The sequence below is a fragment of the Ursus americanus genome, chromosome 33, assembly GCF_024610735.1.
Source record: "Ursus americanus isolate L20-20 chromosome 33, mUrsAme1.1.p, whole genome shotgun sequence".
NCBI classification, from domain to species: Eukaryota; Metazoa; Chordata; class Mammalia; order Carnivora; family Ursidae; genus Ursus; species Ursus americanus.
Genome location: NC_142159.1, coordinates 1389936 through 1402691, shown reverse-complemented (window position 1 = coordinate 1402691; position 12756 = coordinate 1389936). Strand labels below are relative to the sequence as shown.

The window sequence follows — 12756 nt, the reverse complement described above, 5'->3', positions numbered from 1 at the left end:
AGGCCAGGGGAAGATGCCTGGTTTGCATAGGATTACTATGGCAGTGGTTAGTGGTTCCTAACCTTGGCTACACATCCGAATTCCCTGAGAAGATTGTAAAAAAAATACTAACTCTGGGCTCATGCACCAATGGGATCAGAGCCCCTGGAGCGAGGGCCTGAAGACTGGTGTATTTTAATGTACAGCCCAGACTAAAAACCCCTACCCTAGAGATTTGGATTCAGAGGGTCTGGGCTGGGGTCTTACCCAGGAATCTGCATATGCCTTTTTGACAGCTCCGCAGGGAATTCTTATGTATACTGTGGTTTGATAAGCAATGATTCTTATGTGATGTGTGCATTCACCGGACAGGCATTCCCTGAATGTCTTCTGTATGTTGGGCTCTGGAATCATAAGGAAAAAACAAACAAAAAAACTACTTTCTATTCCCAGGTCCTCCCTATCCAGGGAGGAATAAAGAGCTATAAATTGTCCCAACGCAGTATACTGTGGTTTAGCTTTATACGTGACTCAGCCCCATCAGGGTGATTATGGTTAATCAGTTCCCAGAAGCCTAGTGTGATAGATTAAAGATGGAGTATATTATTTGCCATTCCTCCCACTAAGAGGTGGGGTTCGTTTCTCCTGCCCTTGAATCTGGGCTAGCCCTGTGACTGGCTTTGACCAGTAATAGGTGGCAGAAGTCGTACAATCCAAGGCCAGGCCTTAAGAGATCGGCAGCCCCACTGTCGTTCTTCTTGGAAGCCTAAGACCATAAAGAAGGTTGACTCCTGGGGCGCCTGGCTGGCTTAGTCAGTAGAGCATGCAACTCTGGATCTCGGGGTGGTGAGTTCAAGCCCCACATTGGGCATAGAGCTTACTTTGAAAAAATATAAATAAATAATAATTTAAAAAGAAGGTTGGATGGCACATGATGTAATGAGTACTGGGTATTATGTTATATAAGACTGATGAATCACTGACCTCCACCTCTGAAACTTATAATGCATTATATATAAATTAATTGAATTTAAATTAAAGAATAAAGTTCTTGTGAAAATAAAAAAAAGTGAAAAGAAAAATCATGGAAATAAATAAATAAATTAATTAATTAATTAATTAAAAAAGAACGTTGATTACCCTGCATGCTCTGATGAAGCCCGATCTATTCGTATGGAGAGAGAGGCCATGCAGAAGAGCCCCGGGGTGCCAGACCCAAGCGTAAGTGAAGCCTTTTTTTTTTTTAGATTTATTTATTTGATGATAAGGCAAGAAACAACAAATGTTGGAGAGGATGTGGAGAAAGGGAAACCCTTTACACTGTTGGTAGGAATTCAAGTTGGTACAGCCACTATGGAAAACAGTGTGGAGGACCCTCAAAAAGTTAAAAATAGAGCTACCCTATGACCCAGCCATTGCACTACTGGGTATTTACCCCAAAGATACAGACGTAGTGAAGAGAAGGGCCATATGCACCCCAATATTCATAGCAGCATTGTCCACAATAGCTAAACTCTGGAAGGAGCCGAGATGCCCTTCAATAGATGACTGGATTAAGAAGATGTGGTCCATATATACAATGGAATATTACTCAGCTATCAGAAAGAACGATTACCCAACATTTGCAGCAACGTGGACAGGTCTGGAGGAGATTATGCTAAGTGAAATTGGTCAAGCAGAGAAAGACAATTATCATATGGTTTCACTCATTTGTAGAACATAAGGAATAGCAGGGAGATCAGTAGGAGAAGGAAGGGAAGAATGAAGGAGGGGTAAACAGAAGGGGAATGAACCATGAGAGACTATGGACTCTGGGAAACAAACTGAGCGTTTCAGAGGGGAGGGGGGTGGGGGATTGGGTTAGGCCGGTGATGGGTAGTAAGGAGGGCACGTATTGCGTGGAGCACTGGGTGTTACACGCAAACAATGAATCATGGAACACTACATCAAAAACTAATGATAAACTATATGGTGAATAATATAACATAATAAAAAAAATTTTTTTTTAAGGTTTATTTATTTGAGAGAGAGAGAGAGAATGCATCCAAGTGCGAGTAGGGGGAAGGGCAAGGGGAGAGGGAGAGAATTTCCAAGCAGACTCCCCGCCGAGCAGAGCCCACGGGGGGGCTCGCTCTCACAACCCTGACTGAGATCATGACCTGAGCCGAAACCAAAGGTCTGATGCTCAACCAACCGAGCCACCCGGGCGCCCCTGAGTCAAGCCTTCCTAGACCTCAGAGCCCAGCTCGTCCACCAACTGAAGACAGCCAACTTGGTGACCCCAGCCGACACCACACAGAGCAGAAGAACTACTCAGCAGGACTCTGCCCAAATTCCAGACCCACAGAAGCATGGCAAGATAAAATGATTGCTGTTTGAAGCTGCCACACTTTAGAGTGATTTGTTAATACAGCACTAGCTACCAACATATCTCATCAGAAGTAGAAGGCAGAATGGCATCCCATACCATTCTGCCTTCCCATTGCCATTGCTCATCTTGGTAGCCCTCCGCGGAGTAGACCGCTGGTGCCTACCTGAAAAATTCTCCATCTCTGTCTCTATTCCTGCCCCCCTCCAAAACCAACACACACAACCATAAATCAGAGGAGAGCAACTCTCTGCTTAAAGCCTCTCAACGGTTTCTCACTGTCGTCGAGATAAACACAGGATCCTTACCAGGGCTGGTGAGGTCCTGCATGACCTAGCTCCTGCCTTCTTTGTGGAATTTTACCACTCTCCCCCCAACATCTCTGTTCTGTCTTTTCTATACAAATATACGTAGCTTTTTATTGAAGTAGAGTTGACGTACAATATGATATTAGTCTCAGGTGTATAATAGAATGATTTGACAATTACATACGTTACAAAAGGCCCACCACAACAGGTGTCGTTACCGACTATCACCATACGTTATCACAGTCGTACTGACTATATTCCCTCTGCTGGACTTCTCATCCCGTGACTTACTTATTTTATAAGTGGAAGTCTGGCTCCTTAATCCCCTTCACTTTTTTCGCCTATTCCCTCACCCCCCTCTCCTCTGGCAACCATCAGTTTCTTCTCTGTATTTACGAGTCTGTTTCTGTTTGCTTGTTATCCATTTGCTTTGCTTTTTAGATTCCACATATAAGAGAAATCATATGGTCATTGCCTTTCTGTCTGACTTACTTCACTTAGCCTAATACACTCTAGGTCCATCCACGTTGTTACAAATGGCAAGGTTGCGTTCATTTTTATGGCGGAGTAGAATCCCATTATATATATGCCACATCTTCTTTACCCACTCAGGTTGCTTCCGTATCATGGCTATTGTAAATAATGCTACAATTAACATATGGGTGCATACATCTGTTTGAATTAGTGTTTTTTTTTTTCTTCAAGAAAATACCCAGAATTAGAATTACTGGATCGTATGCTATTTCCATTTTTAATTTTTTAAGGAACCTCCATACTGTTTTCCACAAGTTCTTCTTCCCATCCCAAGAACACCCCAAGCTCTCTCCTGCCTCAGGGTCTTTGCACTTGCTGTTCGGTTGACCTAAACCTCTCTCCTCCATCCCTGCCACACACGCTAACATATATACACAAGGCTACCTCCCTCATGACAAAGAGCACCTCCCTAGGAAGTCTTCCCTAACCCACCCCTCTGCCCACCCCATATATTCTAGCAGATTCCCCTGCTTATTTGCTCCCAGCACTTGTTACTATCTAAAAATATCCGATGTGTTTATTCTCTATCTTTTCTACTAGAACATAAATTCCAGAAAAAGTAGAACGTGTGTGGTTTTTTACTCCATTCGTAGGTGCCCAGTAAATGTTTGCTGAATAGACCGTCAGGAAATGAAGAACGCAGGAAGTACGGAGTAATAGAAATCGCAGCGGCAGAAATGCCTGATCCTGCTTCACTTCTGCCTCTGCTTACCTGCGGACCCCTTCGGCTCTCCTGACCAGGAGCCTCGTCCCCAGCACGACACGCACGGCCAGGATGTGTACGGGAGCCGTGTGCCAGAAGTCCCCACACTGCTTTGCTCACGAATCCCCATTCGATTTTGAAAAAGCTATGACCCTCGCACACATTTTACGATAATAACTAAAATTATTTTTCACAAGTTAAAATAGGTTCCGAGACACAATTTTCTGGTATAGTCATATTAGAAACATGCTTTCGATATGTTTTCATCTAAACCTGGGAGTTACAGATTTAGTTTGTTCAGTTTCTGGAAAATGTCTGCCATGTAATCCAATTGTCAAAGCCAGTGCTCACTGTCAAACCGATTAGCCATACCAGAAAAGTTTTGTCTGTAAGAAAACCCACTTTCGTTTTTAAAAATGTCTATAAATGAGTTTATCTGTATCCCCATGACAACCAATTCAGGTCCCAATTAATCCTATAATACACAGATGAAGAGCTAAGGCACTTCAATTTAAAAAGTAGAGTAGCGTAATGGTTAAGAGCACAAATTCTAGAGGGGAGGTTCTGGAGTTCAAGTCCGGATTCTGCCACTCGATAGCTCTGTGACCTTGGGCAACCTCTTAAACCTCTGGCTGCTGGGACACCTGGCTGGCTCAGTCGGTAGAGCGTGTGGCCCTCGATCTCAGGCTCATGAGTTGAAGCCCATTGGGTGTGGAGCTCACTTAAAAAATAATAATAAAATAAAATGAAAAGTAAATTCTACGAGTCTGCAGTGAGGTACCACCCCTTCCGTTTATCTGATCTAATCTCGCAGGAACCAAGCATTCTCCAGTTGTCCTTCTGGTTTTTCTAGCCCTGAGCAAGGCACCACAGAAAGATTCAGGACAAATCTAGGAAAGCTAGAGAAGGGAAATACTGAACGCAGAGTTAGGGGCTCCTGGCTGGCTCAGCAGGGGAGCATGCAACTCTCCACCTCAGCTCTTAAATTCAAGCTGCAAGTTGGGCCTGAAGGAATGAGGGGAAGGAAGGAAGGAAGGAAGGAAGGAAGGAAGGAAGGAAGGAAGGAAGGAAGGAAGGGAGGGAGGGAGGGAGGGAGGGAGGGAGGGAGGAAGGGAGGGAGGGAGGGAGGGAGGAAGGAATGGAAGGAAGGAAGGACGGGAGGGAGGAAGGAAGGAAGGGAGGAAGGAAGGAAGGAAGGGAGGGGGGGGGAGGAATGGAAGGAAGGAAGGACGGGAGGGAGGGAGGAAGGAAGGAAGGGAGGGAGGGGGGGAGGAATGGAAGGAAGGAAGGACGGGAGGGAGGGAGGAAGGAAGGAAGGAAGGAAGGAAGGAAGGAAGGAAGGAAGGGAGGAAGGAATGGAAGGGAGGAAGGGAGGAAGGAAGGAAGGAAGGGAGGGGGGGGAGGAATGGAAGGAAGGAAGGACGGGAGGGAGGAAGGAAGGAAGGAAGGGAGGGAGGGGGGGAGGAATGGAAGGAAGGAAGGACGGGAGGGAGGGAGGGAGGAAGGAAGGAAGGAAGGAAGGAAGGAAGGAAGGAAGGAAGGAAGGGAGGAAGGAATGGAAGGAAGGAAGGAATGGAAGGAAGGAAGGAAGGAAGGAAGGAAGGAAGGAAGGAAGGGAGGAAGGAATGGAAGGAAGGAAGGAAGGAAGGAAGGAAGGAAGGAAGGAAGGAAGGGAGGAAGGAATGGAAGGAAGGAAGGAAGGAAGGAAGGAAGGAAGGAAGGAAGGGAGGAAGGAATGGAAGGGAGGAAGGGAGGAAGGAAGGAAGGAAGGGAGGGAGGGGGGGAGGAATGGAAGGAAGGAAGGACGGGAGGGAGGGAGGAAGGAAGGAAGGAAGGAAGGAAGGAAGGAAGGAAGGAAGGAAGGGAGGAAGGAATGGAAGGAAGGAAGGAATGGAAGGAAGGAAGGAAGGAAGGAAGGGAGGGAGGGAGGAAGGAAGGAAGGAAGGAAGGAAGGAAGGAAGGAAGGAAGGAAGGAATGGAAGGAAGGGAGGACGGGAGGGAGGAAGGAAGGAAGGGAGAAAGGGAGGGAGGGAGGAAGGAATGGAAGGAAGGGAGGACGGGAGGGAGGAAGGAAGGAAGGGAGGAAGGAAGGAAGGGAGAAAGGGAGGGAGGAAGGGAGGAAGGAATGGAAGGAAGGAAGGAAGCAAGGAAGGAAGGAAGGAAGGAAGGGAGGAAGGAAGGAAGGAAGGGAGGAAGGGAGGGAGGGAGGGAGGAAGGAATGGAAGGAAGGAAGGACGGGAGGGAGGAAGGAAGGAAGGAAGGAAGGAAGGAAGGAAGGAAGGAAGGGAGGAAGGGAGGGAGGGAGGGAGGAAGGAATGGAAGGAAGGAAGGACGGGAGGGAGGAAGGAAGGAAGGAAGGAAGGAAGGAAGGAAGGGAGGAAGGGAGGGAGGGAGGGAGGAAGGAATGGAAGGAAGGGAGGACGGGAGGGAGGAAGGAAGGAAGGAAGGAAGGAAGGGAGGAAGGGAGGGAGGGAGGGAGGAAGGAATGGAAGGAAGGGAGGACGGGAGGGAGGAAGGAAGGAAGGGAGGAAGGAAGGAAGGGAGAAAGGGAGGGAGGAAGGGAGGAAGGAATGGAAGGAAGGAAGGAAGCAAGGAAGGAAGGAAGGAAGGAAGGGAGGAAGGAAGGAAGGAAGGGAGGAAGGGAGGGAGGGAGGGAGGAAGGAATGGAAGGAAGGAAGGACGGGAGGGAGGAAGGAAGGAAGGAAGGAAGGAAGGAAGGGAGGAAGGGAGGGAGGGAGGGAGGAAGGAATGGAAGGAAGGAAGGACGGGAGGGAGGAAGGAAGGAAGGAAGGAAGGAAGGGAGGAAGGGAGGGAGGGAGGGAGGAAGGAATGGAAGGAAGGAAGGACGGGAGGGAGGAAGGAAGGAAGGAAGGAAGGAAGGAAGGAAGGAAGGAAGGAAGGGAGGAAGGAATGGAAGGAAGGAAGGAAGGAAGGAAGGAAGGAAGGAAGGGAGGAATGGAAGGAAGGGAGGACCGGAGGGAGGAAGGAAGGGAGGGAGGAAGGAAGGAAGGGAGAAAGGGAGGGAGGGAGGAAGGAATGGAAGGAAGGGAGGAAGGAAGGAATGGAAGGAAGGGAGGACGGGAGGGAGGAAGGAAGGAAGGAAGGAAGGAAGGAAGGAAGGAAGGAAGGGAGGAAGGAATGGAAGGAAGGAAGGAAGGAAGGAAGGAAGGAAGGGAGGAAGGAAGGAATGGAAGGAAGGGAGGACGGGAGGGAGGAAGGAAGGAAGGAAGGAAGGAAGGAAGGAAGGAAGGAAGGGAGGAAGGAATGGAAGGAAGGAAGGAAGGAAGGAAGGAAGGAAGGGAGGACCGGAGGGAGGAAGGAAGGGAGGGAGGAAGGAAGGAAGGGAGAAAGGGAGGGAGGGAGGAAGGAAGGGAGAAAGGGAGGGAGGGAGGAAGGAATGGAAGGAAGGAAGGACGGGAGGGAGGAAGGAAGGAAGGAAGGAAGGAAGGAAGGAATGGAAGGAAGGAAGGAAGGAAGGAAGGAAGGAAGGAAGGAAGGAAGGGAGGAAGGAAGGAAGGAAGAAAGGGAGGAAGGAATGGAAGGAAGGAAGGAAGGAAGGAAGGAAGGGAGGACCGGAGGGAGGAAGGAAGGGAGGGAGGAAGGAAGGAAGGGAGAAAGGGAGGGAGGGAGGAAGGAATGGAAGGAAGGAAGGACGGGAGGGAGGAAGGAAGGAAGGAAGGAAGGAAGGAAGGAAGGAAGGAATGGAAGGAAGGAAGGAAGGAAGGAAGGAAGGAAGGAAGGAAGGAAGGGAGGAATGGAAGGAAGGGAGGACCGGAGGGAGAAAGGAAGGGAGGGAGGAAGGAAGGAAGGGAGAAAGGGAGGGAGGGAGGAAGGAATGGAAGGAAGGGAGGAAGGAAGGAATGGAAGGAAGGGAGGACGGGAGGGAGGAAGGAAGGAAGGAAGGAAGGAAGGAAGGAAGGAAGGAAGGAAGGAATGGAAGGAAGGAAGGAAGGAAGGAAGGAAGGAAGGAAGGAAGGAAGGAAGGGAGGGAGGAAGGAAGGAAGGGAGGACGGGAGGGAGGAAGGAAGGAAGGGAGGAAGGAAGGAAGGAAGAAAGGGAGGAAGGAATGGAAGGAAGGAAGGAAGGAAGGAAGGAAGGAAGGAAGGAAGGAAGGAATGGAAGGAAGGGAGGATGGGAGGGAGGAAGAAAGGAAGGGAGGAAGGGAGGGAGGAAGGGAGGAAGGAAGGAAAGGAGGAAGGAAGGAAGGAAGGAAGGGAGGAAGGAAGGAGGAAGGGAAGGAAGGAAGGGAAGGATGGAAGGAAAGGAAGGAAGGAAGGAGAGAAAGAAAGAAAGAAAGAAAGAAAGAAAGAAAGAAAGAAAGAAAGAAAGAAAGAAAGAAAAGGAAGAAAGGAAGAAAGAGACCGGGAAGAGTTCATAAGGAGAACTTAAAAGAATCCAGTCAGGGGCGCCTGGGTGGCTCAACTGGTTAAGTGTGGGACTCTTGATTTCAGCTCAGGTCTTGATCTCAGAGTCACGCGTTCAAGTCCCACATTGGGTTCCATGCTGGCTGTGGAGCCTACTTAAAAATAGTAATAATAAAACAAAAATAATAGTAATAAAACAAAAATAATAATAATAAAACAAAATCTAAAAGAAAAAAAGAAAAAAGAAAAAAAATCCAGTCAAGCAGATTGCTTTCAGGAAAGAACACCTGTGGAATCTGAGGGTCTGGAAACGGATTCTCTGAAAGCTATCCACATCCATAAACCCCCAGTTCCATACTCAACACAAACTCCCAGGGCACATTCGGAGCCCAACATAATTCCTGGTGCCCCCCCCTGCAACTCCATCTCTCTCCTTCACATAACAAAGCCCGAATCAGTGAGCAGCACACCCCAGAATTTGCTCCAGGTTATACAAATGTAAATCATTTGTAAATTTCAGGTGCTTCTTTTTTTTTTTTTTTTTTTTAGCTTTTATTTATTTATTTGGCAGAGAGAGAGGCAGTGAGAGAGGGAACACAAGCAGGGGGAGTGGGAGAGGAAGAAGCAGGCTCCCAGCGGAGGAGCCCAATGTGGGGCTCGATCCGAGGACTCTGGGATCACACCCTGAGCCGAAGGCAGACGCTTAACGACTGCGCCACCCAGGCGCCCCTCAGGTGCTTCTATTAGAAAGAATAAATTAGCGGTAACCAGCACACAGCTGAGGACCAAGCACAGTAGATCAGGACACAAGGCAAGTTCGGAGGCACTTCACGAACCATTATGAAGTCCTAAAAAGGAAGTCCTAACCCGGGTCCTAAGGAGGAAGGCTCATTTCCTCAGAAAGGAACCCTGTCAGGCCTAGAGATCTTGGTGCCATTTCCCTGACCCCCATGCATCAGCCATACTTCTGAAATACAAGTCAGATGGTGTCCTCCTTTCGCTAAATCCCTTCAGTGGTTACCCAATACCCTTGGTGTAAAATCTAGTTTCCTTAACAGGCTCATGGCCTGAACCCTGCCCATTTATCCTTCCTTCTTCCGTAGACACTCTACATGCCAGCCATACTGAGCCCCTAGCAATTCCAGCTCCCACCCTCCACTAGGCCTTTTCATGGGCATCTCTCTCTGCTAGAATATCTTCCTTCCCCAATATGTTCTCCCGGTGAAATTTTTTTTTTTAAGATTTTATTTTTTTATTTGAAAGAGAGAGAGAGAGAGAGACATGGGGCGGGGGAGGGGGAAAGGGAAAGAGAGAGAATCTCCAGCAGACTCCATGCTGAGCATGGAGCCCAACACAGGGCTCAATTCCACAACCCTCAGATTATGACCTGAGCAGAAACCGAGAGTTGGACACTTAACCTGACCGAGCCACCCAGTTGCCCCTCTCCTGGTGAACTTCTAACACCCCCTTCAAGACTCTGTCCTAAACACCTGCTCTGCAAAGCCTTATAAGCACTACCATGAGCCTGCCATTGGCTAGGCCCTGGATACAGTAGAGAACAAGGCAGACATGGTGAAATTAAATGCCCCTCACAGTCCCCTCTGCAGCCTCTGCTCCTGTCTAGGGTACCATGTCTTCTTTGTATTATCACCATCTCCTCCACGAGGCCGTGCGGGTCTTGAGGATAGCACTTCTGTTTCATTCCTCTATGAACCCCTATGAGGGAGCCCACAGAATACATCAAAAAATGTTTGTCGGACCCATTTACTCCCACAGGATTCATTGAACAGTCCTGCATTAGGGACATACAAGGTGCTGTGAACACACAGACATGGTCCCTGCCCTCCTGGGACCAACAGGGCACTTGACTGAATGAATGATGAATGAGTGAAGGAATTAATGCATCAGAAAGGAGTGTGCTTCTCCCATGCGGATGAAGCCACCCAGAGCAGGAGATGGACAGGAAGTGAGAAGCTGGTGTCTAGGAAGTTGGGAGAAATTTGGGAGAATGATGATGTCCTTTGTTCTTTCTGATACACAGGAACTGGAAAGATAGCCAGGAGTTGAACAAAGAGCATGGAGTCTAGAGTCTGACCTAGACTTGAACCATGGATCCACTGCTTACTAGCCATGTGACTGTAGGCAATCCCTTAGCCTTAGCCTGTTTGTATCTCCATTTCCTCATCTGTAAAATGGGGATAATAATATCATAACAGGGTTATGATTCAGTGAGATAACGCATTTACAAGCCCTTAGCCTGAGGCCGGGCAGAGCTGGTTTTAGGAATTGGTACTTCCCATCACTTGCTCAGTGTCAGTGCAAATTCAGAAACACCGCAAGAGAACCCGCTGGTAACTTCATCTCCCTCCACTGGGGTCCTGGCCCGGGTCCTGTGTTCTTACCTCAGACCCACGGGAGGCCCCTTCCCCATCCAATCCACCCCCAGCCCTTCTGAGTCTCCCTCTCCCTTCTCCACCTCTCCCTTCACTACCCATTCTGGGTTTGCACGTTTGTCTCAGTGCTTTCAAGACCAGGGGTTTTCTTTTAGATCTTTACAAGCCTGTAGAGAGGGGAAGGTGGCGGTAGGAGGGGTGTGGCAGGAAGGCAGGGGGAGACGCCAAATTAGAAGGGAAGAGCACTGGTGTTTACTGAAGCCCCACTGTGTGCCACTGCGGGGGGTGGGGGGGGGCTTGGTGCCTGACGCGCATTGTCCCATGTCATCTTCATAACAATACCACTTTACAGACCAGGAAACCGGGCTCAGGAAGTGAACAGGAGAGATGGGACAGGAATCTAAGTGTCTGGACAACTCCAAAATAATCTTACGCTATGCCACACGGCCCACCAGCTTACAATTATTAAATGTGTGTGAAATAGGGGCGCCTGGGTGGCACAGCAGTTAAGCGCCTGCCTTCAGCTCAGGGCGTGATCCCGGCGTTCTGGGATCGAGTCCCACATCAGGCTCCTCTGCTGGGAGCCTGCTTCTTCCTCTCCCACTCCCCCTGCTTGTGTTCCCTCTCTCGCTGGCTGTCTCTATCTCTGTCAAATAAATAAAAATAAAAATCTTTAAAAAAAAAAATGTGTGTGAAATAAAGGTCAGTTTTCCTCTTCCCCGGAAGAGCAGAGATGGTGCGTCCCCTCCCCCAGAATACAGGTTTATGCTCAAACAGTGATGAATAAACAAGTGAATAATAACAAATGAATGAGTGAAATCCCTCAGATACCGGCACCAGGAAGGAGGAAACAACCCTGGGGGAGGCGCCTAGCAGGCAGAAGCGGAGAGAACGTCTTCCCTGGCGGTGGTCTCCAGTGCGGGGCAGGGGAGAGGTCAGCCGACCCAGGAGGGCTAGGAACTGGCTCAGCTGGGGGGGGGGGGAGAGTTGGGGGACAAAGGTGGGGAGGGGCTTTGGTTATTGTGGAAAATGGGATGAAGGGAGAGAAGACTGACCAGGGCTGGGAAGGAGAATGGCATTACCTGGTCCCCCCACCATGTCCTGGGGGAGAAGCCAGAGACAGCTTCCCCCCCTCCACTCCTGACTCAACATGCTACTTTTTTTTTTTTACATTTTTATTTCTTTATTTATTTGTTTGTTTGTTTGTTTGTTTGTTTATTTAATCTCTACACCCACCCTGGGGCTCGAACTCAGGAGTCCCATGCTCCTTGGACTGAGCCAGCCAGACGCCCCTCAACATGCTACTTTTAAAATGAAAGTTGCAGGATCCCAAGCGGCCATCCTGAAGGCTAGTCCGGAAGGGAGGTTGCCAAGAGTGTCCCAAGGCCGACTCCTTGCCGCTCCCGCCCGGGGACTCGGGCTGTTCTACCCCGGGGCGCTTCCTGCCCCGCCCCCTTCTCCCCCAGGAGGGCCTCCCTCCGCGGGTCCGCGCTCCCGCCGCTTACCTCGGGACGTGGTCCCAGCCAGGACAGGCTGCCCACCGCGTTCCAGGCTGCCCGGGCCGAGGGGCTGCCTCTGCTGCCCTGAAGTTCCCGCCCTGCCAGCAGCTCCTCGGTCCCTCCCCAAACTAAAATCGTCCCAACAGGTTCCCAGCTGCCCGGCCCAGGGGGAGGGAGCCTGATGAAATCCCCTCCCCGCCTTGACACCCGGCCTGGGCCGGGCCACGCAGCTCTGCAGTCTCACTCCTGGGCTGGCCCTGAATGAATGAGTCCTCCCCTCCGACAGCCTGGGTCTGAGCCAGGGAGCCGGTAACAGTCTCTGATCTTTCTCCGTGGCCCTGGCACCGAACTCCATTCCTCCTCCAAGTCTTACCTTCCTGCCTAGGTCTGAGTCTTCTTCCTTCCCCGCTCAGCCCCCTGGGGAAAGACCTCGGCAGGGTGGTCTCTGTCACTCTGCCTTTGGTGGTGCTGTGGTGGGAAGCCGGATCTGGCGCTGGACACCAGAGGGGGGTGACTTGGTGACCCTCAGCAGAGATATAGTCACAAGCCCCCTGGATTCTGTCCACCAGACTGGTTCTACCTTGGCCCCTGGTGAAATAGGTTTGCCA

General features: G+C 49.8%; 1 protein-coding gene across 1 annotated transcript in view; it reads right to left on the bottom strand.

Moving 5' to 3' along the window:
* The window catches only part of RHBDL2 (rhomboid like 2), a 52507-nt gene extending 40224 nt beyond the window's left edge, over positions 1–12283 (bottom strand). Inside the window, exon 1 of the mRNA XM_087858332.1 lies at positions 12155–12283. The gene's annotated coding sequence lies outside the window, so the exon portion shown is untranslated. The remainder of the gene's footprint in view (positions 1–12154) is intronic.
* Between the last annotated feature and the right edge of the window lie 473 nt (positions 12284–12756).